Here is a 5036-nt window from a genome sequence, read left to right on the forward strand (position 1 = left end):
TTAAGTAAGACTCCAAACTTAATATGATGGTCATGGGTCAGAAAACTCATAGTTAAGATAGCATATCTTCTTAAATTTGAAGAAATTTCTTCTTAAAAAATTTTTTTAAGTTTATTTATTCATTTTGAGAGAGACAGAGAGACAGAGAGAGTGACGGAGGGAGGGGCAGAGAGAGAGGGAGAGAGAGAGAATCAAAAGTAGGCTCCACACTGTCAGCATGGAGCCTGAGGCAGGGCTCAAATTCATGAAACGTGAGATCGTCACCTGAGTCAAAACCAAGAGTCAGACACTTAACTGAGAGCCACTTGGGTGCCTCTGAAGAAATTTCTTCTTCAATTCTTAAATTTGATCTAAAGATTCAGTGCAATCTCAATCAAAATTAATAGGCTGATTCTAAAATTTATATGGAAATGGAAAGGATCTAAAATAGCCAAAAGTATTTGAAAAACAGAGTTAGAGGACTTAAACACTATCTGACTTTGACTCATCTTAAGTGATTGTTACAGCAATCAAGACAGCACTGGGTTTGCAATTTAATAAAATGCTTTTTCAAATCTTTTGCTTATTTAATATCAAGTTTTGAGAGTTCTTTCACTCTCTGGACGTGGTGTCCAAAATTTTTTTTCTAGTCTATGACTTATCTTTTCATTTTTCTTGAGAGTATCTTTTGATGAGCACAAGTTTTAGTTTTGATGAAGACCAATTTATACACTTTTTCTCTTTTATAGACAGTGTTTGCAGCATCATATATAAGAAAATTTTGCCAAACCTTAGGTCACAAAGGTTTTCTCCTATGTTTTCTTTTAGAAATTTTATAGCTTTGAGATCTTGAATTAAAGTCTGTAATCCATTTAGAGAAATTGAGAAGCCTAGGACCCTTTCAAGTGATCCTGACTTCATACCCACGACAATCTTTTTTTAAAAATTTTTCAATGCTTATTTATTTTTGAGAGAGAGAGAGAGCACAAGCTGGGGATGGAGGGGCAGAGAGAGAGGGGAACAGAGAGAGAGCATCGGATCTGAAGACGGCTCTGTGCTGACAGCAGTGAGCCCGATACGGGGCTGGAACCCGCCAACCGCAAGATCATGACCTGAGCCGAAGTCGGATGCTCAACCATCTGAGCCACCCAGGTGCCCCCACACCCAAGACGATCTTTTAGCGTGATGAGCTTCAGTGATTGTTGATGGTTGTGCATAGACCACAGCTCAGTGATGGTACCAAGGTCAGTTTCTCTGCTGCCGGTTGTTTCCTGGTACGAGTCCTTCCTGGCTCGCATGAGGGCTCTGCCTACCTTTCCTCACAGCTCAGCGCAAGAGGGGGACTCCTGGCTGCGGGCCCCTTCGCATGCCAAAGTGGACCACGTGTCTAGCTCTGCATGCACAGCGGTCGCCAGCCCTAGGATAGGATTATCGATTATTTTAAGTGCGAGCCGCATGTCTGGCCACCCAAGGCAAGGGACAACAACTTCCCTGAGAGCACAGGCACCGTGCAGACGTGTTGGTGGTGAAGTATAACTTGAGGTACCTCTTAGAAGAAGAGAGAACAGACGTTGAAAAAGCAGCCCCAAGGCCATTACAGATGGATTTGGGGGCGAAGGGAGAAGACAGTTTGGATGATGCCTTGTGTCTGAAATCATTAAAATTTTCCACAGACATTACTATTATTTGAAGATTTCATCCCTGGAAAACTCAGACCGATCAAATACAATAATAAAAACATTTAAAAAAGCCGATAAGGTGGCTGGTAGCAAAAGGCACGTGCAGCCGTGGGTTCCTTTATTTTTTAAGTTTACTTATTTATTTTGAGAGAGACAGAGACAGCACGAGTTGGGGAAGCAGAGAGAAAGAGGATCCTAAGCAGGTTCTGCACCGTCAGCGCAGAGACCCACACAGGGCTTGAACTCACGAAACTGTGAGATCGTGACCTGAGCTGAAACCAAGAGTCAGACGCTTAAGCCGACGAGCTACCCAGGGGCCCCTGCAACCATAGCTCTCCCTACATAAACTACTCTCAGTGGGGAAATAAAATAAACATATTATGAGAAAATATCTCATACATACGGCAAACCAAGGGATGAAATGCCTAGGAATCAATATTCAAAAAAAAAAAAAAAAAAAAAAAAAGAATGCTGAGGCTCTGAGTGAAAAACACTTTGAAATTCTACTGAAGTGCATTTTTAAGAGACTTGAATAAATATCTTCATAGCAGTGGAAGAGAAGAGAGAGTCCACAACTACTGAAAACATACACTAAAATTCAGGGTCCAGAAAGGGGTATATTTCACATCAGGAAAAACAAAACAAAACGGTGAGCTATTTGAAAAATTATGTTGAGACAGCTGGCTAGCAACTCCTTACCAACAAATGAAATGCTGAGAAATCAAAGATTTAAGTGTAAAAAAATATTTTTTAAAAAACTGGCGTTACCAGAACGAAGAGTGATCTGTTTTAGTATATTTTTAACATTCTTAGAGTAGAGAAGAACTTTCCAAGCAAAACCAAAACACAGGAACTGTAAATTTTACCACATAAAGGTTACAGTTAGCTACATGGGGAGAAAATACGGTAAAAAAATTTTTCATTTTAAAATGATAAAGTCAAGAAAAATATTTAAAGCACATTTCACAAAGAGTTAGTTTCCTAAATACGTAAAGAGTCTACAAATAAATAAAATACACTAATAGGCGAAAGGACAAAGCACATGAACAAGCACTTTGTAGGTGGAAAATGAGTCATAAACAAATGATAATGCAAGTCATACTTCCATTTTTAAAATGTCACATTGGCAAATATCAATAAATTTGACGAAACATTATTATGAAAAGTAGTGTCGTTATCATCACTCTCATACAAAATTGATGGGAGTGTAAGTCCCTGCCCCTTCTTCGAGAAGCAAATGCAATTTCTATTAAGATAGCTCTGTTTTGACTCAGTAAAGCCACTTCTAAGTATTTATTTCACAGATATTCTTGCACATATGCACAAGGATATTCATGGAAACCACGTTTGTAAGTAAAAGACTCAAAACAACCTGAATGTCCCTCATTAAGGAGTCAGTTAAATAAATTATGATCCATTCATACGGGGGAGCCCTACTGTAGCACAATAATGATTTTGGAATATCACCCAGTGTATTCATTTTCCTGTTTGCTGATTTTTTTTTTTCTTTTTCCTTTTTTCCTTCCTCTGTGCCTGGGCCATTAAGGTGAGGCCGGGAGGGCTCGTGTGAGAGGAGCTTATACTGCCTAAGGGTAGGGAAGGCTAATACAACCTAGAGCACAGAAGTCATTTTTCAGCTTTGACTTCTGGACCTTAATAAGGTTCAGGGTGAAGCCATGCTCTTGAAGGTTCGCCATTTCCTGAAATAGAAAAGGGACTTCTCAGAGCTCCCAGAGCTGGATTCTCATATTTCCTGAACAAAAGTTTGGAAGATAGGACACAGAGTAAAAGACAGTGAAATGACATAAAAGGAATGACTGAGGGGTGACACGGCCAGCAACCAAGCAGCCAGAAAGGAGGTGCTGGGTAGGAGGAGGGAGTAACTGGGTAGGGTGATGGGGTTTGGAGTAGCTGGTGGGGGGTGGGGGGTGGGGGTGGACTGGATGGAGGTCCAGAGTCCCCAGCCAAGAAAGAATTCTTAAAGACGTCTTTGGTGCAAAAAGGTGATTTTATTAAAGCACAAGGACACGACCTGTGGGCAGAAAGAGCTGCACTGGGCTTGTGGTTGTATACTATGGAGTTGGGGGAGGTAACACAAAAGGGGGGCCTCCTGAAGGACTTTGATGTGCTAAAGAGGACGCCGAAGATACGAAGATACCTGAGGGCTTGCTATCGTCTAGCTGAGGTTGTTTTCCCTCTAGGAAGGCATTAACGTTAGGGGTTCCTGGAGAAATGTTCTACTCTGTATTTGCCTCAGGTATTTGTCAACGGGCTGCAGGTTAGAAGGAAATTTAACTTTACCTGCCATTTTCTTCTTGCCTTTGTTCCCACATCACCATGGAGGAGAGGGTGATGTTGGGGCTCCAGAAAACTGAGTCTGTGGGTTTCTGGAGATGAGGCCATTGATAAGATTGCCTTTTCTTTGTCATTTACTATGACAAATATTTGGAAACTGATGGAGACTCAGGTCCTGCATAACTGTGACCTCTGTCAGCGAACAATTTGTTAGCTTCTCTTAGCTTTAGGGCAGCCAAGAGCGCCTGAGGAATGTCACACGTATCCCACCTGGGGGTGGGCGTGGGGGTGGGGTTGCAGTGTTTCACCTTGCCTTATGCTCCCTCATCATTCAAGGGGCAAGTTCGGCTCCCCTTTCATGAAGGGAGCACGAAGATAGGATGGAGGGTGAGGGAGGGAAATCCGATCATCTTGGGGCTCTTGTCCTGCTTTTCCAAGATAGTCCTATGGATGTGACAAGATGTTAGCATAATGTCATGTCCTCTTTGGTTTGGGAATGACTGGAGGCCATACCTGAGGGGCAGGTAAACCTGAGGGCAGTCCTCAGACCCCAAGATCCCAGTGTGATGTGGAGAAAGCACCCAAGAGACCCCAAGGAGCTCCGGAAGTAGCTTTAGATCAGACCTGGACACAGAAATGCTTGGGCTTAAGACAAAAAGGCAGACCTTGATTCCGAAGGCATTGGCAATCTCTGGAGCACTGACACAGAGGGTGCCGGCCCTTTGTGGGCCAGCCAATCTCAATGAATACCAGTGGGGGTGCTCAGGGCCGGGAGCTGATCACTCTGCAGGAGATACTGTCATAGGGAGAAAGGTAGGATAAAATAGGCAGAGAGGGAAAAAGGTTAGGACCTGAGGTCCCAGGTGGGGAAAAACCCATATTTTGGAACAATGCTGGGAGCTTCTGACCACAGCAAACCCCCCTGGGGTGTAAGGTTCCTCTAAGAATGTACCAGATTCTACCTACTCCCCCTTAGGTTCCCCTGAGGAAATTGACAAGAAGACCTAACTAAAAATAAACAGTAGACCATAAGACATATGACCCACAAGGATCGATACAGACCACCCCTAATACAATGGAAAC

This window comes from Leopardus geoffroyi, chromosome C1 (genome assembly GCF_018350155.1).
Source record: "Leopardus geoffroyi isolate Oge1 chromosome C1, O.geoffroyi_Oge1_pat1.0, whole genome shotgun sequence".
Lineage (NCBI taxonomy): Eukaryota > Metazoa > Chordata > Mammalia > Carnivora > Felidae > Leopardus > Leopardus geoffroyi.